This window comes from Rhinoderma darwinii, chromosome 1 (genome assembly GCF_050947455.1).
Source record: "Rhinoderma darwinii isolate aRhiDar2 chromosome 1, aRhiDar2.hap1, whole genome shotgun sequence".
Lineage (NCBI taxonomy): Eukaryota > Metazoa > Chordata > Amphibia > Anura > Rhinodermatidae > Rhinoderma > Rhinoderma darwinii.
In genome coordinates, this window is record NC_134687.1 from 640,170,829 (window position 1) to 640,196,015 (window position 25,187).

General features: G+C 45.3%; 1 pseudogene; it reads right to left on the reverse strand.

The window, feature by feature from the left end:
• Positions 1 to 1,384: 1,384 nt before the first annotated feature.
• On the reverse strand, positions 1,385 to 24,212 carry LOC142694373 (elongation factor 1-gamma-B pseudogene; annotated as a pseudogene).
• Positions 24,213 to 25,187: the final 975 nt, after the last annotated feature.

Below are 25,187 nucleotides of genomic sequence, written 5' to 3' on the forward strand. Positions count from 1 at the left end.
ACAACTGCATATTTTTTCTTTCCTGACTTATTGGAGCCTTAACTAATTTTATTTTTTTATAGACCTAGTGGTATGAAGGCTGTTTTTATTGCGGGATGAGCTGTAGTTTTTATTGGTACCATTTTGGGGTACATACGACTTTTTGATCACTTGTTATCCTTTTTTTTTTTGGGAGGCAAGGTGACCAAAAACCAGCAATTGTGGTATAGTTTTTTTAGTTATTTTTATACAGCGTTCACCACGCGTTATAAATTACATGTTACCTTTATTCTGCGAGTCAGTCTGATTCTGGCGATACCTTTTATAACTTTTGTAAAGAGAATGGATTTTTTCTGTCACCAAGTTGTGAGAGCCATAACTTTTTCTTTTTATCGTCAACTAAGCTGTATGAGGGCTTGTTTTTTGCAAGACGAGTTATAGCTTTTATAGGTACCATTTTTAGGTACATGCTACTTTTTCATCACTTTTTATTTCAATTTTTGGAAAACAAAGTGACCAAAAAATAGCAATTATGTCAGTATATTTTAGGGTTGTTTTTTTTTACGGCGTTCACTGTGCGGAATAAATAACATCATATTTTTATAGTACAGGTCGTTACTGTTGCAGCAATACCAAATATGTATGGCTTTATAATTTTTTTCAATAATAAATGACTTGATAAGGGAAAAAGGGCGATTGTGTTTTATGTTATTACTTGAAACTTTTATTGTATTTTGTACAACTTTTATTTTTACTTTTTTTACACTTTTTTTTTACACTATTCTTTAGTCCCACTAGGGGACTTGAAGGTCCAACTGTTTGTTTGATGTTCTAATACATTGCACTACCTATGTAGTGCAATGTATTATAACTGTCAGTTGTTCACTGACAGCAAGCCGATCAGGCTCTGCCACCGGACGGGGCCTAATCGGCTTCCGTAATGGCAGATAAGAAGCCATTGTTAGGCCTCCTGTTGCCATAGTAGCAGTCACCAGCCTTGCCATCGCATGTCAGGCTGCCAATTTGATACAAACCACTTTGATGCAGCGATCGCATTGGATCGCTGCATTGAAGGGGTTAATGGCAGGAATCGGAGCTAGCTCTGGTTCCTGCCGATACATCGGGGTGTTCGCTGTAAAATACAGCGGACACCCACTGTTGATGACGCCGTCTCAGCTTCTGAGCCGGAAGCTGAGCCAGCGCCATCTTGCCGATGGTACCGGAAGCCTTTTGGGCCCTGCCGACGACGGAGCATAGGAGGATTTCGTTGCTGACAGACCGGGAGGTAAGTATTAGGCCTCCGATCGCCTTTGCAGCCACCGGCAACCCAGCGATCACGTTGCTGGGGTGCCGGTGGCTATAAACTCACATGCTGCGATCTCTATTGAACGCAGCATGTGAGGGGTTAGTCGGTCAGATCGGAAGCTAGCTCCGGTCCTGGCCGATACCTATCTTTGATAGTATAACGATGCACACGGCAGATGATGTCGCAAATTCTAGTTCCATCATTGGATCGAGGCCCCAAGGCACGATGAACTCTGTCAAGTTCAATTGTTTCAGTGGAGGAGCGACCCAGTAGAAAGTTGAATATTCCCTGCACTGTGGCCGCCAGATCCTCTTGGTGAAATGCTTCAGGCACACCATTGAGGCGTATGTTATTGCGCCGGCTCCTATTTTCATTATCGTCTAAGTGTAAGACAATAGTGCGCAGTGCAGCTTCTTGGGAGTCCTGTCTGCAGGCCAGTTTATTACTAAAACCAGACTTGGAGATTATCCGAGAAGTCACACAGGAAAGAAACCATTTTGATGTTTTATATGTGGAAAATATTTGACACTAGAAAAACTCACTAGAGAATTCATATTCTTGTTTGAAATGGGGGAAAAGCTTTAAAAGCAAAAAAAGTTTTTTAAGTCATCAGGTTCTTCACAGACATTAACAGCCAATAATAGTGTTGATTTTTTTTTGGGATGGAATTCGTCTCGATCTGCCAACTTCACAGATCTTTTCTCCACCGAAGGAAATGTCATAAGTATATCTATTACTATCTTAACCCCTTCCCGACATTTGTCATATGGATACGTCATGGAAAGCTAGTGCTTCCCGCATTTTGCCGTATCAATACGACAAATGGTGGACACCAGCTCAGAAGCTGAGTCGGTGCCACCATCGCCGAATGTCAGCGGTATCTTACAGCTGACATCCGTCTGTAATGGCAGGGACCAAATTAGCTTTGATCCCCGAAATTAACCCCTTAAATGCAGCGTTCAAATGCGATCGCTGCATTTAAAGGGGTTGTCCGAGATACCATCATATTTTCAATAACCCCTTTAATGCATGTAAGTTATAAATGTAACTACATTTGTAATATACTTATGTTTTCCAAAGTGGCCCCGTTTCCAGATCCTGCCGTGGGAAACTTGACTGGTGACGTCACTCTCTGCTCTGGCTCTGCCGCTTTGTTGATCTTGAATTCTTTGTCGCGTATATGACACGTCACTTGTGACGTGGTGTATATCGGCTTGTTCTGTTGTAACGCGCATGCGCGGCCCCTGCTGTTATCTCGAGAACAGCAGGGACCGCGAGAACAGCAGTGACAGCGCATGCGTGTTACAGACTGTGAAGCAGAACAAGCCGATATACACCACGTGATAAGTGACGTGTCGTATACCATCCGAGGTCTCTTTGGTACGAGACCATGTGATCGGGATACGACACGACAGTGGAGGAGGCTGAAATGGTGACGTCAGAGCTCATGTGAGCAGAAGGAAAAAGCAGCCAGAGCGGAGAACAGAAGCAAGATTGCACGGGTAAGTATATTATGCAATTGTAAATATGTGCAATGTAGGTTTTAAATGTACAAAAAAAAAAATCTCGGACAACACTTTAAGCTGTTTGCAGCTCATTAGAACCCCAGCAATAAAATTGCTGGGGTTCCGGTAGCTGAAATGGCAACGGAAGGACTAATACTGGCCTCCCGGTCTGCCTAGCACAGAAGCATTTCAGGATCCGCCCGGCGGCGGAGCGTGAAAGGCTTCCGTAGCCGACGGCAAGATGGCGCCGGCTCAGGAACTGAGCCGTCGTCCTCAGTGGTGGATGTCAGCTGGATGTTACAGCTGACATCCACCTGTAACAGCAGGAACCGGAGCTAGCTCCGATCCCTGCCATTAACCCCTTTGATGCAGCGATCGCTGCATCTTAGAGGTTGCTTGCAAATCGCCAGCCCTGGAGACTGCTGCTATGGCAACAGGAGACCTAACAATGGCCTCTTGCTCTGCCATTACGCAAGCTGATTGGGCCCTGCCGGAAGGCGAAGCCTAATCTGCTTGCTGTCAGTGAATGACTGACAGATCTAATACATAGCACTACATAGGTAGTGCAATGTATTAGAAAAAAAAATCTGACAGTTGGACCTTCAATTCCCCTAGTGGGACTTGAAAAAAAAGTGTAAAGAAAAAAAGTTTTAAAACCTATAATAAAAGTTTAAAGTAATAAAATAAAACACAATCACCCTGTTCCCTTATCAAGTCTTTTATTATTGAAAAAAATAAATAAACCATACATATTTGGTATCGCCGTGACTATGAAAATATTTGTTATTTATTCCACGCGGTGAACGGCGTACAAAACCCCCATAAAAAACTATACCAGAATTTCTGGGGTTTTTTTGGTCATTTTGTCCTACAAATATTGGAATAAAAAGTGATCAAAAAGTCGCATGTATCTAAAAATGGTACCTATAAAAACTATAGCTCGTCTCGCAAAAACAAGCCCTCATACAGCTTCGTCGACGAAAAAATTAAAACGTTATGGTTCTCACAACTTGGAGACAGAAAAAATACATTCTTTTTACAAAAGTAATTTTATGGTGCAAATAGTTGTAAAACATAAAAAAGTGCTACAAATTTGGTATTGCCGGAATCGGGCTGACCCGCAGAATAAAGTTAACATGGAGTTTTTAACGCATGGTGAACGCTGTATAAAAAAAACTATGCCAGAATTGCAGTTTTTTCGGTCCCTTGCCTCCCAAAAAATAGGATAAAAAGTGATCAAAAAATCGCATGTACCCCAAAATGGTACCAATAATAACTACAGATCATACCGCAAAAAAAACAGCCCTCATACCACTACGTCTATCAAAAAAAATAATTAGTTAAGGCTTACATAAGTCAGGAAGATGCAGATACAGTATAAATCTGAAAAAATAATTGATAAAACCGAAATTCGCAAGATGACGTCGATTAATTGCGCTAAATTTCATTTTCGATTATTTTTCGAATAGCCCTACTCTGATGCCAGATCCTTTCCTGTAGGTGGCGCCTCCAACTTTATTTGGAAGCTGGCAAAGTATAACCTTTCCTGGGGATCATGCAGTCCAATAGATTTTCATTTGCTTCCTCAGGAACGATTTCTCATACTGCTCTTTTTACATCAGGTCAACCTGTGAAGGTTTTGAGGTACTAGGCACAAGGCTCAGGGTCTCTTACTGAGAGACACTTAGGGTATGTTCACACGGCCTATTTACGGACGTAAATCGGGCGTTTTTGCCCCGAATTACGCCCGAAAATAGCGCCTCAATAGCGCTGACAAACATCTGCCCATTGAAAGCAATGGGCAGACGTTTGTCTGTTCACACGAGGCGTATATTTACGCGCCGCTGTCAAAAGACGGCGCGTAAATAGACGCCCACGTCAAAGAAGTGACCTGTCACTTCTTTGGCCGTAATTAGAGCCGTTATTCATTGACTCCAATGAATAGCAGCGCTAATTACGCCCGTAATTGACGCGGCGTTCAAGCGCCTGCACATGCCGGTACGGCTGAAATTACGGGGATGTTTTCAGGCTGAAACATCCCCGTAATTTCAGCCGTAACGGACGCCCTCGTGTGCACATACCCTTAATGTTTAGTTAGAGGCTGGACAGCCTAGGGTTTACTTTGTAAAGGTTTTGTTACACTGCTTGCTGTGTTGAAGACAATAAAGCTAGCTGTGGCTGGTTTAAACCCTTTAAACCCTGGAGATGGCGATCCTGTGAGATAAGTTATCCCTCAGGTTGTCACAATATATATATATATATATATATATATATACATATATATATATATATACACTGGTTGCAGCTCTTTAAGGGCATGCCCACACGTGGCGGATTTCCTCCGCAACTGTCCGCATCAATGCTGCACAGAATCTGCGTTGCAGATTCTGCGGCGGATCTTCCCAAAATGTGCAGTAAATTGATGCGAACTAGCTGCTGCGGACTGCGGTAAAAGTGCTTCCCTTCTCTCTATCAGTGCAGGATAGAGAGAAGGGCCAGCACTTTCCCTAGTGAAAGTAAACGAATTTCATACTTACCGGCCGTTGTCTTGGTGACGCGTCCCTCTTTCGGCATCCAGCCCGACCTCCCTGGATGACGCGGCAGTCCATGTGACCGCTGCAGCCTGTGGTTGGCTGCAGCCGTCACTTAGACTGAAACGTCATCCTGGGAAGCCGGACTGGAGACAGAAGCAGGGATTTCTCGGTAAGTATGAACTTCTATTTTTTTTACAGGTTGCTGTATATTGGGATCGGTAGTCACTGTCCAGGGTGCAGAAACAGTTACTGCCGATCGCTTAACTCTTTCAGCACCCTGGACAGTGACTATTTACTGACGTCTCCTAGCAACGCTCCTGTAATTACGGGAGCCCCATTGACTTCCTCAGTCTGGCTGTAGACCTAGAAATACATAGGTCCAGCCAGAATGAAGAAATGTCATGTCAAAAAAGCAAGACGCATCCGCAGCACACATAACATGTGCATGACAGCTGCGGACTTCATTGCGGAAATTAGAATCTCCATTGAAGTCAATGGAGAACTTCCGCCATGAGTCCGCAACCAGTCCGCCACAACTCCGCAACATCCATTGCATGCTGCGGACACCAAATTCCGCACCGCAGCCTATGCTCCGCAGCGGAATTTTCAGCCTCGTCTAAACGAACCCTACTAAATAGAAGTGGAAGTCAATGGAGAAACGGCTCCGCTGCGGATTAACGCTGCGGAGTGTCCGCAGCGGAATTCAAGAGCAATTCCGCCACGTGTGGCTTTGCCCTAACAGTTAGCCTTCTACACTCTCCAGGAGAGAGGAAACTAAAACTTTCAGTACCTCATCTGCCCAAATAACGAGCACACTGGCTCCGTTATCTCTGGGCAGAAGCGACGGAGGGGGGAGGCATTGACACACACGGGCCGAGGCATAATTGCAGACTGTTTCATTGTGAGCAGCGCTGCACTTGTAACTTAAGTTTTATAAAACAAACACGTTTGTTTTATGAAACTAAGTCAAAGAGGTGTTGGCACTTGCAAAGAGAGCCAACACATAGATTAGTGCAGACCTGCTCACGCTGAAGCAGCTTTTTCACTCATTAAACCCCGATGCACGCTGCTAATGTCTACATACGTGCTAACAGCATGGGGCAGTTAGAACGTATATCGCTGTATGGCAGTCGTGAAGGGGTTAAAGGGAAAGTATCTATATTTATTTGCCTAATTAAAACCATATAGTGAAGCATATTCTTTGTTATAATCTGTTTTGTTTTCTTATTATAGATTTTTGTTATTCTATTTTCTGTATATGATTATGGGGCATCTTGCCTGAGCTGCTGTCAACAGCATTTGGAGATATGCTTTACAGAAGACACATAGACCGTAGGAACCTGTGAACAGGAGGGGACCCATTGTGTGCTATGGGAGCGTTTTCTAGGCATGTTCTGTGACTTATGCAGAAACGGATAGGAGGGGAGCTATGTGCATCACTCATTGTCAATAGTGGATTCTGTGTTATCTATATATAGGTGTTACCTATAACAAACAGCCGACACCTGCATCGTATGGAGCGGGTTCACTCTGTGAGCACGCTCCATACTTCAGCTACCCGGCTATGACATAACTGTATGTCATATGTCGGGAAGGGGTTAATATGGGGTTAATATGGCGTTGGTCCCCATTTAGTAGCTAAAACAGTTTTCCTTTTTTTGGGAAGGCTTTCTACAAGATTTTGGAGTATGTCTGTGGGAATATTTGCACATTCATCCAGAAGATTATTTGTGAGGTCATACACTGATAATGGAGGAGAGGGCCTGGCTCACAATCTCCGTTCTAATTAATCCTAAGGCTGGGTTCACACGACCATGTTACGTCCGTAATGTACGGAACATATTTCGGCCGGAAGACCCGGACCGAACACAGTGCAGGGTGCCGGGCTCCTAGGATCATAGTGATGTACGATGCTAGGAGTCCCTGCCTCGCTGCAGGACAACTGTCCCGTACTGTAATCATGATTACAGTACGGGGCAGTAGTTTCACGCAGAGGCAGGTACTCCTAGCGTCGTACATCACTATGATGCTAGGAGCCCGGCTCCCTGCACTGTGTTTGGTCCGGGTCTTCCGGCCGAAATACGTTCCGTACATTACGGACGTAACATGGTCGTGTGAACCCAGCCTAAAGGTGTTCGATGGGGTTGAGGTTATTTCTCTGTGTGGGTAAGTCAAATTCTTCCACACCAACCATGCCTTTATGGACCTTGTGCACTGGGGCAGTGACATGCTGGAACAAAAAAGGGCCTGCCCTAAACTGTTCCCGGAAAGTTGGATACATATAATTGTCCAAAATGTCCTGGTATGCTAAAGTTCTAAGATTTTCCTTCACTAGAATTAAGGGGCCTAGGCCAACCCCTGAATAGCAAGCCCATAGCATTATCCCTCCTCCAAACTTTACATTTGGCACAATTCATTTAGGTAGGTAAAGCTCTCCTGGAATTCTCAAAACCCAGACAGACAGAGAAGCGTGAATCGCCACGCCACAGAACGTGTTTCCACTGCTCCAGAGTTTAGTGGCTGCGTGCTTTAAACCTCTCCATCCGATGCTTGGCATTGTGCTTGGTAATATACAGTAAGGCTTTCATGCAGCTATGCGAACCCACGGCATTAAACTCACGGGGCACAGTTTTTGCGCGGATGTTAAGAACTTTACAGTTATTAGGTCAGCAGAGCGTTGGCGAAATTTATGCACTAGGCATCTAAGCAGTCCTCGACCCCAGTCTGTAACTTTACATTGGTCTGTGGTTTCTAAACACTTCCACTTTGCAATAACACCGCTCAATTAATCGTGGAATATCTAGGAGGGAAGAAATTTCAGAAATTGACTTGTTGCAACGGTGGCGTTCTATTACAGTAACACACTCGAATTCATTGAGGTTTTTTTTTACAACAACCCATTCTTTGACAGATGTTTGTAAGGGCAGACAACATGGCTAGGTGCTTGATTTTACGGTGTGGTAAAAAAAAAAAAACAACGCACTTGTAATCTGGGCTGTGATGATAATGAGATGACTGCTGATAAATGATCTCTACAGAACGGGAAGGGTCAGTCTGTTATGGATGGTGAATCCTGTGTTATCTATATATAGGTGTTACCTGTCATTGTAACCCTGTGATGATCATGAGATGACTGCTGAGAAATTATATCTACAAAACAGGAAGGGAGAGTATATTATAAATGGTGGATCCTGTGTTATCTATATATAGGTGTTACCTGTTAGTGTAATCCTGCCTGTGATGATGAGATGTATGCTGAGAAATGATCTCTACAGAACAGAAAGAGTTAGTCTATTATGGATGGTGGATCCTGTGTTATCTATATATAAGTATTACGTGTCATTGCAATCCTGTGATTATAAGATGTATGCTGAGAAGTGATCTCTACAGCACAGGAAGGATCGGTCTATTATGAATGGTGGATCCTGTGTAATCTATATTTAAGTGTTACCTGTCAGTGTAATCCTGTCTGTGAGGTCAATGAGATGACTCCTGAAAAATTATCTTTACAGAACAGGAATTATCAGTCTATTATAAATGGTGGATCCTGCGTTATCTATATATAGGTGATACTTGTCAGTGTAATCCTGCCTGTGATAATAATAAAATGACTACAGAGAAAAGTTCAGTCTATTGTGAGGCTTAGGGGCCAGCGGATTTGTTTAAAATATAACTTATTTCAATGTGGAAGGGTTGAAATCCAAGGTGAATCTGCAGCAAAATACACATGTGGATTTTTACGTGAATTCACCACAAATTTTGCGGCAACAAGCCACAGCAGAAAATGTCTGTCCTGTGTGAACCCGGCCTAAATGTTTGATGGCTGCCATGTTTTGTATATGTCTCTGACTTAAAGAAGGGGTTCAAAGCACCCAGAAATGTGTAGTATTGTTGAGACAGCCAATAAAGCTTTAGGGTATGTGCACACGTAGTGACCAAAAACGTCTGAAAATACGGAGCTGTTTTTAAGGGAAAACAGCCCCTGATTTTCAGAAGTTTTTTGAGCAACTCGCGTTTTTCGCTGCGTTTTTTGCTGCGTTTTCGCTGCGTTTTTTATGTCCGTTTTTGGAGCTGTTTTCATTGGAGTCTATGAGAAAACGGCTCAAAAAACGTCCAAAGAAGTGTCCTGCACTTCTTTGACGAGGCAGTCATTTTACGCGTCGTCGTTTGACAGCTGTCAAATGACGACGCGTAAATTACAGGTCGTCCGCACAGTACGTCGGCAAACCCATTCAAATGAATGGGCAGCTGTTTGCCGACGTATTGGAGCCGTATTTTCAGGCGTAAATCGAGGCTTAATACGCCTAGTTTACGCCTGAAAATAGGTCGTGTGAACCCAGCCTTAAAACAAAGAAATGCTTTGGTGATTCTTTATCCAGATGAGGATTGCGCAAGACGAGTGCCTCTTTTCTTTTGGACACGGAATCCGGTTCAGTTGTCTGATTCCCAAATGTCCCGACGAGGTGGGTATTGCACACAAGGGGCAGCATCCTCATTACATACATGCTCTAATATAGCATTGTACCTATATAGTTGTACACCCAAAGGTAAGTCTCCCACACCCACTGATTTTATTGTGCGTGTGTTGAATGTACTCACCACTGTTCATTTTTAAGACCTTATTACTTTTTTATTTTATACTGGAACTGGATGAGATGATTTCAGCCTTCCGCCAATCCTTTGTGGATTCTAGATATCTTTGGACAGTTCTCTTTACATTTACAGTATGGAATTTCTATTCCTGTTTTGCTCATGGTTTGGACAAAATAATTTGAACAATCTCTACATTCCTGTGCAAATACGAAACAAAGTTTGGCTCTTATTTCCAAGACAAATTTCTACAGGGAACTTGGCCTCAGGACGTCTGGTTAAGAACTTTAAATTATCAAGAACTGAGAGTGGTCTAGAAAACTCTAAAATTGGCGTTTCTACAATTAAGACATCACCATGTCCAAACAAAATATAGGAGCTCCACAGTAATGGAAAATATAGCCGGTGCTAAGCCTCAAGGGATCTTGACCAAAACCCCTTCAGTAAGGCTGGATTCACCCGAATGTGGCGTTTTTGCGCGCGTGAAAAACGCAGCGTTTTGGTTGCGTGGTAGTTGCGTGTGGCATCCGTTAGGGCTGCGTTAGGACTGCGTGATTGCGTATTTTACGCGCGTATGGCATGCGGTTTTAACGCGCGTCAAAACAACGGAGGGTGGAGTAATGGAGAGGGCAGCCTACAAAAAGACACCTTCTCCAACACCTGCTTGATGTGAGCACATGTTCGCATCAAGTTTGCACCTTGCAAACTACTTTTGGCCGTGTTGGGTGGTTTTTGGCATTTTTCCAGGTAAAAAATCTACACTATGCCCTTGACTCCGCTGGGCCGTGTGCTGATATCATGGATGGTTTCTCGGAGATTTGGTGAGCGCCGACCCATGCTTCAGGAGGGAACCCGGAGAAGAGGGAGGATTTGGGTTCATCCACTTGTGGCCCAGCGCACCTCCAAACGCCATTTTAATACTCTATATGATGACCTTCGCAGCCACCCCTAGATAATGGTAATGGGGAGTTGATCACAGGGGATCAAGAGAAGGCAGAGTTACTAAATGGGTTCTTTAGCTCTGTATATACAACAGAAGAAAGAGCAGCTGATGTAGCCGGTGCCAGTGCTGTTAATATATCAGTTGATATACTGAATTGGATGAATGTAGAGATGGTCCAAGCTAAATTAAATAAAATAAATGTGCACAAGGCTCCGGGACCAGATGGGTTACACCCTAGAATTCTTAAAGAGCTTAGTTCAGTTATTTCTGTCCCCCTTTTCATAATATTCAGAGAATCTCTAGTGACTGGTATAGTGCCAAGGGACTGGCGCAGGGCAAATGTGGTGCCTATTTTCAAAAAGGGCTCTAGGTCTTCCCCGGGTAATTATAGACCAGTAAGCTTAACATCCATCGTGGGGAAAATGTTTGAGGGGCTATTGAGGGACTATATACAGGATTATGTGACAATAAATAGCATTATAAGTGACAGCCAGCACGGTTTTACTAAGGACAGAAGTTGTCAAACAAACCTAATCTGTTTTTATGAAGAGGTGAGCAGAAGTCTAGACAGAGGGGCCGCTGTGGATTTAGTGTTTTTGGACTTTGCAAAGGCATTTGACACTGTCCCCCATAGACGCCTAATGGGTAAATTAAGGACTATAGGTTTAGAAAATATAGTTTGTAATTGGATTGAGAATTGGCTCAAGGACCGTATCCAGAGGGTTGTGGTCAATGATTCCTTCTCTGAATGGTCCCCGGTTATAAGTGGTGTACCCCAGGGTTCAGTGCTGGGACCACTATTATTCAACTTATTTATTAATGATATAGAGGATGGGATTAATAGCACTATTTCTATTTTTGCAGATGACACCAAGCTATGTAATATAGTTCAGACTATGGAAGATGTTCATGAATTACAGGCAGATTTAAACAAACTAAGTGTTTGGGCGTCCACTTGGCAAATGAAGTTTAATGTAGATAAATGTAAAGTTATGCATCTTGGTACCAACAACCTGCATGCATCATATGTCCTAGGGGGCGCTACACTGGCGGATTCACTTGTTGAGAAGGATCTGGGTGTACTTGTAAATCATAAACTCAATAACAGCATGCAGTGTCAATCAGCTGCTTCAAAGGCCAGCAGGATATTGTCGTGTATTAAAAGAGGCATGGACTCGCGGGACAGGGATGTAATAATGCCACTTTACAAAGCATTAGTGAGGCCTCATCTAGAATATGCAGTTCAGTTCTGGGCTCCAGTTCATAGAAAGGATGCCCTGGAGTTGGAAAAAATACAAAGAAGAGCAACGAAGCTAATAAGGGGCATGGAGAATTTAAGTTATGAGGAAAGATTGAAAGAATTAAACCTATTTAGCCTTGAAAAAAGAAGACTAAGGGGGGACATGATTAACTTATATAAATATATTAATGGCACATACAAAAAATATGGTGAAATCCTGTTCCTTGTAAAACCCCCTCAAAAAACAAGGGGGCACTCCCTCCGTCTGGAGAAAAAAAGGTTCAAGCTGCAGAGGCGACAAGGCTTCTTTACAGTGAGAACTGTGAATTTATGGAATAGCCTACCGCAGGAGCTGGTCACAGCAGGGACAGTAGATGGCTTTAAAAAAGGGTTAGATAATTTCCTAGAACAAAAAAATATTAGCTCCTATGTGTAGAAATTTTTCCTTCCTTTTCCCTTCCCTTGGTTGAACTTGATGGACATGTGTCTTTTTTCAGCCGTACTAACTATGTAACTATATGTAACTATGTAACCCCGAGAAATTTCGCACATTTTGCCGCATGTCTGTGTCGATTTTTGATATTCTGCTGGACCTGATTTGCACAGGAATAACCTACCAGGACACAAATATGCGGTGCTGCATTTCCCCCGAGGAGCGACTCCTTGTGACGTTGAGGTATGTGTGTTTTAAACAATTGCAGCTTACAGGATGGTGTGTGGTTGTCATGTCCTACATCACGTTTATTTGTGTGTTGTGTTTTTGCATCTCGCCCATGTAGATTTCTAGCTACCGGAAACAGCTATCATTTGTTACATTTCGAATTCCTTCTTGGAGTGAGCACAATTTCGGGCATTGTGACAGGCACCTGTGTTGTGATGTGGCTGCGATTGAAGGCCACAGTGATGCCTCAGCCCACGACAGAGCACTGGCTTTCGATTTCTGACGACTTTATCACCACCACCCAATTTCCAAATTGTATTGGTGCCCTAGACGGCAAGCATATTCGGGTCAAGAAGCCCCCCCACTCAGGATCCCGATTCTATAACTACAAACAGTTTTTTTCCATCGTCTTGTTGGCCTTGTCCGACAGCAATTATTGTTTTACCATTGTACATATAGGGTCCTATGGAAGCTCAGCTGATGCCCGCATCTTTCGCACATCCAGGATGGGCCATCGTCTGATGTGCAATCTACTTTCCGTGCCGGCGCCGAGCCACCTGCCTGGCTCGCGAGGACCACCAGTCCCTTATGTAATCGTGGCAGATGAGGGTTTTGGACCCACAAGTCAAGTAATGCGCCCATTTGCTTGAAGAGGCTTGGATGACCGTCGGCGCATATTCAATTACCGGCTTAGCAGAGCACGCCGATGTGTGGAATGTGCATTTGGCATAATGTCCTCCAAATGGCGTGTTTTTCTCACCACCATGCAACTGACGCCGCAAAATGTCACCCGTGTCATACAAGCGTGTGTCGTGCTTCATAATTTTTGTCGCATACATGATGCCGGTTGTGATGCCGAATATATTAGGCAAAATGTTTCAACATCAACCATTCCGCAGCAAATTCCACTCGGAAGGGCTCAAACATCTGGGATTCGAGTACGCGACATATTTGCACAATATTTTGACAGCCCCGATGGAGCTGTGCCATGGCAGGAGGATGTTCTGTGAAGGGTGTCCTAGTGTAGATTAGTGGCCCACTGTAGCATTTTTTAGTTAAATTTGTTGTTATTTGGGGAGGGGATATTTTGATTAGGGACTCGCAAGACATGAGGACCCTTGACGTGGGTTGCAAGCTTATATCTTTGGTGGTTTTTCTTTTTATTTGGAATGTCCTCTAAACGAATTAGCATGGGAGGCAGATTGGCTTAGCCCATGTTCACTAATCCCAAGCCAAAATACATTTGTTCGACATTTCTCACACCACTGCAATGCAGGCGAGCACAATATGAGGAATGGAGGAAAACCACCAAAGATATACTAATACCTCAATCATGGCATGCAACAATCTTGCTCCGTCGGCATAATGTTTGAACATTACCTAAAAGAACCTTTTGGGGAACCTGGGTTCCACCACATAGATGGAGGCAACACATCAAATCTTACTTGCAAACAGAAAAAAAAATTAATGTGTAATTTCGAACGGTAACTTTTAACAGAAACCAGCAGGCATCCAAAAATAGAAAACGCACCAACATGATGCTACATTTACAAACTCGAACTTCGATGTTTACATCACCACATCGAGCCACCAGTAATCTGCCTACACACATCTATAAATCATGATACCGCTGTGATGGCGACTGATGGCTCTGAATTTCAGCACCACTATACTGTCCCTGGGCCTGCTAAGGATGTTCCTCAACAGCATAGTGGTGCTGATACAGAGGGTTGAACCCTGCCGGGGGGCCCTGGCCAAAGGGTGGCTGGGGTCTGACGTAGGGGGCGAAAGGGCGCTCACGAGGCACCACATGACCAGGTGACATTATGCTCACCATCGGCCGTTGGTACTGTGGCCGTGGAAAGGTGTGTGCAGGCTGGGAAGGGAGAGGTGCAGTAGAGGGCACCAAATCCTCAGGCAATCCACGCCATTGCTCTATTACCTGGAAGCACTGGCTTGGATTGTTAGGAGGAGTGGCGGAGTCAATTATAGCAAGGATGGAGCCTTGGATGCGTGCCATCCGGTAGTCCGGTACTCGCCGGAGTAGCGGCGCTATGCTACGGCCAAAAGCGTCACATCCATCCTCCGAACAGCGCCGGAGGTACTCCAGGACTCTTGAGTCCACGTTGGCACCTGCTGTGGCAACCTGGGTGCGCCGGCGTCTGGCTGGTGGCGTCCGGGGATTGTCCACGTCCCGTGGCAGCTGTGGTTGGCTGCTTAACTGGGTGGCTGCTTGTGTTTGCGTAAGCTCGGGGGTCAAGGGCAACACGGGATGTTGTTCCGTGACCAGCTGCGACTCCACATGGCCAGCCTCCTCCTCGGTGTCATTGAGATTATCACTGCATCTGCCAGAAACATTTTGCGTTACTCCTTTTAACATGTCCACAAGGGACAAACAGCCATTTTTGGCCGATTATACAGTGAACACACACATGTCATCAAGGTACAGTCAGTACATACGGCCGCATCTCCATAAGGTCCTTGAGGAACATCAGCTGTTTCATATATATGTAGGGTCGTTTTTTGGACGCCCCATCCCCACTTCGCCCTCTGCTTCCAAATTCCCTCCTGAACTGATCCCGACAGCTCCTCCACCGGGTTTTAACATCATCAACTGGACATAGGAACAGCAAACAGACAAAAAAAGGAGAACATGTGACCTAACTGAAAACTGCACTTGTCCGAAACGTCGCTAAACTTTAAACACAACTAAACATTAAACAATTGCCTAATGATGCAGTGACACACCCGCGACCAAGCACAGTAGAAACATGTGAAACACAAGGATATACACTACAGCATGGCCGATTGCATTAGCATCAATAGAGATCTGCGCTTACCTATGCTTTTGCGGTCTCTTGTGGTGCTTTTATCCCACTCCTGTCCGAAGAGGCTCTGCGCGACCTCATCCCAGCCAACCTCCTTGCCCGTGCGGTCGTGGTAGGCCTCTGCGTTGGTGTTCCACAACTGGGGTCTGTCATGGACCAAGCAGATACGTTTTTCAACATCGCATGCACGTTGCATTGCAGCAGATGTCGGTTGGAACTGTGCGCATGTGCTCAGAAAGTGAAAAGCCACTTCCTGGTTTGTACTTGTTTTGTCTAGTTTGGTCAACTCATTTACATAGACTTAACAAGTGTTGCGTGAAAAATGCTGTGCGTACGGAGGTGCTTCCATGTGCCGTGCGTTGAAAACGCAGAAAGAACGGACATGTCGTGACTTTTTTGCAACGGAGCAACGCAGCGCAAAAATCACGCACATGTCTGCACGGCCCCATAGACTAATATAGGTCCGTGCAACGCGCGTGAAAATCACGCGCGTTGCACGCACGTATTTCCCGTTCGTCTGAATAAAGCCTAAGGCAAATGCACAAATCCAGAAGAAAAAAATCAGCACTCAAAACTGTTTTAAAAGATGTTTATTCACCTAGTGCATAGGCAACGTTTCACCTACCCATTGAAGGCATTTTGAGGCAATGAATAAGTGTGTGCACAGCTTATATATAGTGTTTCAGTGATACAATCATGTAATTAGGATAATCAGATAATATTAATATAAAAGAGATATAAAGACGTATTATGATGTGACATAAAAGTTAGTACAGAATCCACACATATAATGTTACAACCATGTATAAATACAAAATACCAAGTATATAGAAGTTATGCAAAAAGTGCTAAAATTACAGTGTCATCAGTATCAGCTGGCACTCACCTCTGAGTTGTTAAACACAAGTACACATGTCTTACATAACATGAGTTGTAAATACACAGGGCATATGGGCGTCTAAGCGTTGCATAAAGCCCATTTGCGCATGCACCAAAGCATCATCTATTACGGTAAGTAGTGTCTACTCCCATGATAGGAGGAAAAGTCACCTGACCAATCACGTACTGCGCGAATGCGTGTGTGGCATAACCGGCACTATCACGCCATCTTTGTAAGGCCTTATTCACACGAACGTGTTATACCGCGTCGCGCGGACCTATGTTAGTGAATGGGGCCGTTCAGACTATCAGTGAATTTCACGCAGCGTATGTGCGCAGCGTATGAGCGCAGCGTATGAGCGTTTCCTGACTCATAAATGACACTGCAGTAATTTGTCAGGGGCTCACAGAGTTAATAGAATAGACCCTCTGGCATTCCAGAGGTCTGTGTAGACAATGCATTGATTCTGTGATCATCCTTGTCCTATCCGAATTTATTACATATGTCAATGTAAAGTGTGCAAGCACTAGTGAACGAACTTTATGGATACAATTGTATCACTATCTTAAATTGTTAAAAAGTGAAATAAATCTCACATTAAAGGTTAGGTTCTAACCAAAAAATTCCCATTGGTATTTATCCAGTGAAACACATATATTACTCAAGGGAAAAACCACGTATATTTATTATTGCACAGTGAATAAAAGCGTATGTGCGCTATGTGAAACTCACTATATGTCCTATACGTGCCCGTGTATCGCGCAGCATGCACTCATTGAAGTCGGTGGGTGCGTACAGATCGTGCACGGCACACAGAAGCACTTCCGGGTGCCGCGCGTGATGTGCGCTACTGTAGTAAAATAAATGAATGAAAACAGAAAAGCACAAGGTGCTTTTCTGTTTGTAAACATAAAAACAGTGTCATAATGATGCCGGCTGCGCGAAAATCACGCAGCCACGCACCATATGCTGATGTTACATGGACCTTTTGCGCGCGCAAACGCAGCATTTTTTGCGCGCGCAAAACGGACACGTCCGTGTGAATAAGGCCTAAAGGATATAACAACCAAATTGGCAGTTCACTACCTCTAGCCGGGGATTCTATATGGACATAGTGATGTCAGGGCTTCTGAAGCGGAATCCCCGGCGATGTGGTCGGGGATTCCACTCCAGGAGAAGTCCCTGCCTTCACTGTCCATATATGGACACAGTGACGTCAAGGACATCTGAAGCGGAATCCCCACCACTGTGGCCGGGGATTCCGATCCAGGAGAAGTCCCTCACTTCACTGTCCATATATGGACAGTGAAGTGAGGGACTTCTCCTGGAGCCGTAGGGGGGGGGTGCCATCTATGGGGGGTGACTATATACAAGGGGTCTGTGTGGCATTACCTATAGGGGGGCTGTGCGGCATTACCTACAGAGGGCTGTGTGGCATTACCTACAGGGGGCTGTTTGGCACTACCTACAAGGGAGTCTGTGTGGCATTACCTACAGGCAGTGGCGTGACTACCACCGTAGCAGCCGTAGCGGCTGCTACGGGGCCCGCGGCATGAGGGGGCCCTCCATGGCCGGAGGCTCCGCTAGCAGCCGCTATGGCTGCTACAGTGCGACGCCACTGAACTCTATGGCAGAGCAGGGAGGTATCTCCCCGCTCTGCCATTAAACAAAAGACATGTATCCCCTATCCACAGGATAGGGGATACATGTGTGATCGCTGGCATTGATAGGGAGAACGGGGGACTGAAAGTCCCCTGAAGTTCTCCATCACAAACCTCGGACTTCCGGGGTCTCTGTTGGCAGCTCCGTAGAAATGAATGGAGCGCCGGTCGCGCTTGTGCGCATGCGTGACCAGCGCTCCTTTCATTTTTATTGAGCTGCGCAGACGCCGGAAGTCAGAGGTTAGTCATTGAGAACTTCAGGGGGACTTTTGGTCCCCCATTCTCCCTATCAGTGCCAGCGATCACACATGTATCCCCTATCCGGTGGATAGGGGATACATGTCTTTTGTAGGACACACTATAGGTCGGCTTTTACAGGCGGTTACCTACAGGGGGGGCTGTATAGCGTTATCTACAGGGGGGGCTCTATAGCATTACCTACAGGGGGGGCTGTATAACGTTACCTACAGGGGGGCTGTATAGCGTTACCTACTGGGGAGACTGTATAGCGTTACCTACAGGGGGGGCTGTATAACGTTACCTACAGGGGGGCTGTATAGCATTACCTACAGTGGGGGCTGTATAACGTTACCTACAGGGGGGCTGTATAGCGTTACCTACGGGGGGGCTGTATAGTGTTACCTACAGGGGGGCTGTACGGCGTTCTCTACAGTGGGGGCTGTATGGTGTTAGCGCCATACAGCCCCCTCTGTAGATAACGCCATACAGCCCCCTCTGTAGATAACGCCATACAGCCCCCTCTGCAGATAGAGCCATACAGCCCCCACTGTAGAGAACACCATACAGTCCCCACTGTAGAGAACACCATACAGCCCCCTCTGTAGATAGCGCCATACATCCCCCACTGTAGAGAACGCCATACAGCCTACCCACTGTAGAGAACGCCATACAGCCCCCTCTGTAGATAGCGCCATACATCCCCCACTGTAAAGAACGCCATACAGCCCCCTCTGTAGAGAACGCCATACAGCCCCCTCTTTAGATAGAGCCATACAGCCCCCACTGTAGAGAACGCCATACAGCCCCCACTGTAGAGAATGCCATACAGCCCCCACTGTAGAGAAGGCCATACAGCCCCCTCTGTAGATAGCGCCATACATCCCCTGTAGATAAAGCCATACAGCCCCCATTGTAGATAACGCCATACAGCCCCCCCTGTAGATAGCGCCATACAGACCCCCCTGTAGATAACGCCATACAGCCCCCCTGTAGATAACGCCATACAGCCCCCACTGTAGAGAACGCCATACAGCTCCCACTGTAGAGAATGCCATACAGCCCCCACTGTAGAGAACGCCATACAAAACCCCCCCTGTAGAGAACGCCATACAGCCCCCTTTGTAGATAACGCCATACAGTCCCCTCTGTAGACATTAAAAAAGGCACTATCTACAAGGGGGGGTTGTGTGACACCCAGGGGAGGGGGGACCCAGCAAGAGTTTGCTATGGGGCCCAGTCTTTCTTAGTTACGCCCCTGCCTACAGAGGCTGTGTGGCACTAGCTACAAGGGGGTCTGTCTGGCATTACCTACCAGGGGGACTGTGTGGCACTACCTACAGGGGGGCTGTGGCAGTATCTACATATGGCAGTGTGTGGCATTATCTACAGAGGAAAGTGTGTGGCAAAAAATTGACAAATTAAATTCATCCTATTTTAAAACGGACAGGGAAAAAAACGGGTCAAAATCGGCAACACGGCCCGGAACGGATGCAAAACGTCCTACACTCTGACCCTGTCATGTGAATAAGGCCTAAAGGTAAAGAGTAATAAACACATGCAGGTAATGTAAGCCTTTATTCACACGACAGGGTTTCCCGGCCGGGTGACGGCCGTCCATAAATCGGCCGTCACCCGGCTGCATTAGGAACAATAGACCCCTAATGGGGCTATTCACACGACCGATTTTTTGACGGCCAGGGAAACCTGGCCGTCAAAAAATGGGACATGCCCTATTTTCGGCTGTTTACCCGGCCGCCCGGCTCCCATAGAAGTCTATGGGGCCGGGTAATACACGGCCATCACTGGAATGTGTCCCGAGTGATGGACATGTATTCCGTCGCTCGCTCCCTCCTCACAAAACAGAGTGCATGTGAGGAGGAGGAGTTGATGCCATTCGGACGAATGGCTGTACGCTGTACACTGTGTGGCAGGGCCGGGGTGTACAGCAGGTGGAAGGGAGTGCTGCGCTGGCTCCCTTCCCCTGCTTGTTTTAAAAGCGCCCTGGCCCGGCGAAAGCTTCGATGGTGCCGCTAGCAGCTGCTGCTGCTGCGGCGCTACTGTTGTTGCGACGCCACTTTAGCAGAGCAGGGAGGTATCTCCCTGCTCTATGTGCTAGCCCCACTTTAGCTCCCTGAAGGAGCGGAATCCCCGTGTGTTCGGGGATTCTGCTCCTGGACAGAGCGCTTGATGTCTCTGTCCATATCTGGGCAGTGACATCAGGGGAAACTCCTGAAGCGGAATCCCCGAACACATGGGGATTCTCCTTCAGGAATTGCCCCTGATGTCACTGTCCAGATTTGCCCGGCCCGGAACAGATGCAAAACTAATGCACACCGGCCGGGAAAAATGGCCGATTTTATCGGCCGACACTCGGGCTCAGGCGGGACCCTGTCGTGAATAAGGTCTAAGACATCATCTCGATCTATAATTTTCTGCCATTATGCAATCTTTGTTGTCTTGCCGCGCTATATGCTGTGTCGCTAACCATTTTGATATAGCAAGGTCCACTCTTCTCTGGATGTACAAATATTATGTTTGCATTTATATATATATACATATATATATATATATATATATATATATATATACAGTGAAGGAAATAAGTATTTGATCCCTTGCTAAATTTGTAAGTTTGACCACTGTCAAAGACATGAAAAGTCTAGAAATTTTAGGCTAGGTTAATTTTACCAGTGAGAGATAGATTATATTTAAAAAAAAACAGAAAATCACATTGTCAAAATTATATATATTTATTTGCATTATGCACAGAGAAATAAGTATTTGATCCCCTACCAACCATTAAGAGTTCAGCCTCCTCCAGACAAGTTACACGCTCCAAATCAACTTGGTGCTCCAAATCAACTTGGTGCCTGCATTAAAGACAGCTGTCTTAAATGGTCACCTGTATAAAAGACTCCTGTCCACAGACTCAATGAATCAGTCTGACTCTAACCTCTACAACATGGGCAAGACCAAAGAGCGTTCTAAGGATGTCAGGGACAAGATCATAGACCTGCACAAGGCTGGAATGGGCTACAAAACCATAAGTAAGACGCTGGGTGAGAAGGAGACAACTGTTGGTGCAATAGTAAGAAAATGGAAGACATACAAAATGACTGTCAATCGACATCGATCTGGGGCTCCATGCAAAATCTCACCTCGTGGGGTATCCTTGATCCTGAGGAAGGTGAGAGCTCAGCCGAAAACTAAACGGGGGGAACTTGTTAATGATCTCAAGGCAGCTGGGACCACAGTCACCAAGAAAACCATTGGTAACACATTACGCTGTAATGGATTAAAATCCTGCAGTGCCCGCAAGGTCCCCTGCTCAAGAAGGCACATGTACAGGCCCATCTGAAGTTTGCAAATGAACATCTGGATGATTCTGAGATTGATTGGGAGAAGGTGCTGTGGTCAGATGAGACTAAAATTGAGCTCTTTGGCATTAACTCTACTCGCCGTGTTTGGAGGAAAAGAAATGCTGCCTATGAACCAAATAACACCGTCCCCACTGTCAAGCATGGAGGTGGAAACATTATGTTTTGGGGGTGTTTCTCTGATAAGGGCACAGGACTACTTCACCGCATCAATGGGAGAATGGATGGAGCCATGTACCGTCAAATCCTGAGTGACAACCTCCTTCCCTCCACCAAGACATTAAAAATGGCTCGTGGCTGGGTCTTCCAGCACGACAATGACCTGAAACATACAGCCAAGGCAACAAAGGAGTGGCTCAAAAAGAAGCACATTAAGGTCATGGAGTGGCCTAGCCAGTCTCCAGACCTTAATCCCATCGAAAACTTATGGAGGGAGCTGAAGATCCGAGTTGCCAAGCAACAGCCTCGAAATCTTAATGACTTACAGATGATCTGCAAAGAGGAGTGGGCCAAAATTCCATCTAACATGTGTGCAAACCTCATCATCAACTACAAAAAACATCTGACTGCTGTGCTTGCCAACAAGGGTTTTGCCACCAAGTATTAAGTCTTGTTTGCCAAAGGGATCAAATACTTATTTCTCTGTGCACAATGCAAATAAATATATATAATTTTGACTATGTGATTTTCAGTTTTTGTATTTTTATATAATCTATCTCTCACTGGTAAAATTACCCTAGCCTAAAAATTCTAGACTGTTCATGTCTTTGACAGTGGGCAAACTTACAAAATCAGCAAGGGATCAAATACTTTTTTCCTTCACTGTATGTCCCTCAATCGTCAACAGGGATTCCCTGCGATGCGATCCAAGGGGCATCCCCCCTGCTTATTTTCCCCTTGAATGCTGCGGTCAGCTTTGATCGCAGCATTCAAGGGAATAGCGACGGAAGTCAGAGGTTTCTCTGATCTCTGCCGTTAGAGCGGGGCTGCGGCTGTTTAATACAGTCATTGTCCCACTCCTGCAATCAAGTGTGCGCATGCGGTCAGCATGAATTGAACCGTTTGAGGGTGCACGGCATCGAAATAGTATTGATATTTCGATGCATCGTGCAACCCTAGTACAGACAATTCCTCTCTTCCTCCCAGGATTCTTGAAGATTTTGCCCTGGTTGAAGGGTTTGCCGTCATGCGTGATTTCTCATTCCCAGCAGAAACAATTTCACCAGGGTTTTGGCACACCTCACTATCAGAGTCCAGCTTCCTCCAGTTGTAAGATTCATAGTCTATTTGCTAATTCTCAGTTTGAATGACAAATCCTGGCCTCTGAACACCCACACGCCAAAGAGTGAACAGTCATTTTTGGTCCCAAACAGGATAACGCTGGCAAAGCCTGTTTTAAACATTGGAACATACCTGTAGTGAGGTGGCAGCTCATGAAGGACTGAGTAAGTTCATTAGGGAAACGGTATTCAAAATACCAGATGGACCAGCCCTCTTCATCAAAATGCTCCCAGAAATAAGGCAGAGCCACTGTGTATCTTTATTAGAATATTTTCATTTAAATTGATCCATAATAATGGAACTCTTAGGGAGGTGAGCATAGTGGTCCTTTGACTTAGGCTCCACTGCAAGAGCTTTTTTAGACTCATCAAGATCATTCTCTGCGGCTGGTGCTGGGGCAGGAATGGGCTTCTCCTCTTTCTTCTGCTCTTTCTTGAGGGTTTCTTTTTTAAGCTGTAGTTCTGCAAACGTCTTAGCATCATACTGAGCCATCTTGTTACACAGCTTTACCTCTCCCAAGACTGCATGGAACTGGGGTTGATTCACACATGTGACATGCCACCTCGTGACGAGTTTATCATTACCCACATAGTGAGCGATGTAATAAAGAGTCCATGTGAGAGTCTACTGTGGGGGAATTGATGCTGGATGTAATGGGATAGCCTAATGGGTGGGTATTTTGTTTGTGAATTTTTGACAGAAGATGGATAATAGGGGGTTAAAAGATGATATATAATCTCATATTGGGAAAAAAATTCATATTTTGTTCTTTTCTTTTAGATTTGTTTTAGTGGCTTATTTTTTGTTAATTTTACAGCCTCCTCTTTTTCTTTGTGTCTTTCTTTTCTTTTTGTTCCTGTTGGGTTGTTGAAGTATTGTAAGATTGTGTTCGCTTTCGGGTTTGGAAGTTGCGGAAACAAGGGCCCTGTCAGTGACTGGGGGAGTTCTAAATAAATAAAAAAGAATAAAAAAATAAAAAGAGACCGATGACATTTCGGATGAGGTAGTGCTGATAATTGGGGTTTGACTGTGGTTATAATGAGTATTTGTCGACTGTTAAAGAAATTAATATCACTAGTTATGGTGATATGCTCCTCCTGTGTGGTAAGTCCTGAGGGATTGAGGAGATCGATATTTCTAACTTCAGCTTCCAGGTCAGCTGCTCTGATGGCTGTCATAGGTACCATATTGGATAAGGCTCTGGGTTGCGCGGCAAACCCGGTGGTCTCTAGAGATGTAACGTCCCGGGGTTCCCTGATAGTATTTGTTTTATGTGTGAGATTCTTGGGCTGGTGGGTGTTCTACGGCATTTCATGTTATTGTGTATGTGAATAGGAAGGTATAGGTTTTTGTCAGTTTTTTTTAATTAATGTATGTTTTGTTGAGGGTGGACTCAATGAATCTATTGAACACACCCTATAAATTTGTAAAAAAAATAAATCTATTTGAACCGTGTAACCAAAATAATTATATACTACGACCTGTACTAACAGTTCATAATTACCTCCACACACTTAGGCCTCATTTACACGAGCGTGTGCGTTTTGCGCGCGCAAAAAAACGCTGCGTTTTGCGTGCGCAAAAGGCAATTGACAGCTCCGTGTGTCATCCGTGTATGATGCGCGGCTGCGTGATTTTCGCGCAGCCGCCATCATAGAGATGAGGCTAGTCAACGCCCGTCACTGTCCAAGGTGCTGAAAGAGCTAACTGATCGGCAGGAACTCTTTCAGCACCCTCGACAGTGAATGCCGATCACAATATACACCAACCTGTGAATAAAAAAAGACTTTCAAACTTACCATGAACTGCCTGCTTCCTCCAGTCCGGTCTCCCGGCCGTTGCCTTGGTGACGCGTCCCTCTCTTGTCATCCGGCCCCACCTCCCAGGATGACGCGGCAGGCCATGAGACCGCTGCAGCCTGTGATTGGCTGCAGCCTGTGCTTGGCCTGTGATTGGCTGCAGCTGTCACTTGGCCTTAATTGTCATCCCGGGAGGTCGGACTGGAGGAAGGAGCCGGGACTTATCGGTAAGTCCGAACTTCTGTTTTTTTTTACACGTATATGTATATTGTGATCGAAAGTCACTGTCCATGGTGCTGAAACAGTTTAAGTCTTTGAGCACCGTGGGCAGTGACTGTCTCCTGACGTCGCGTACCCGAACAT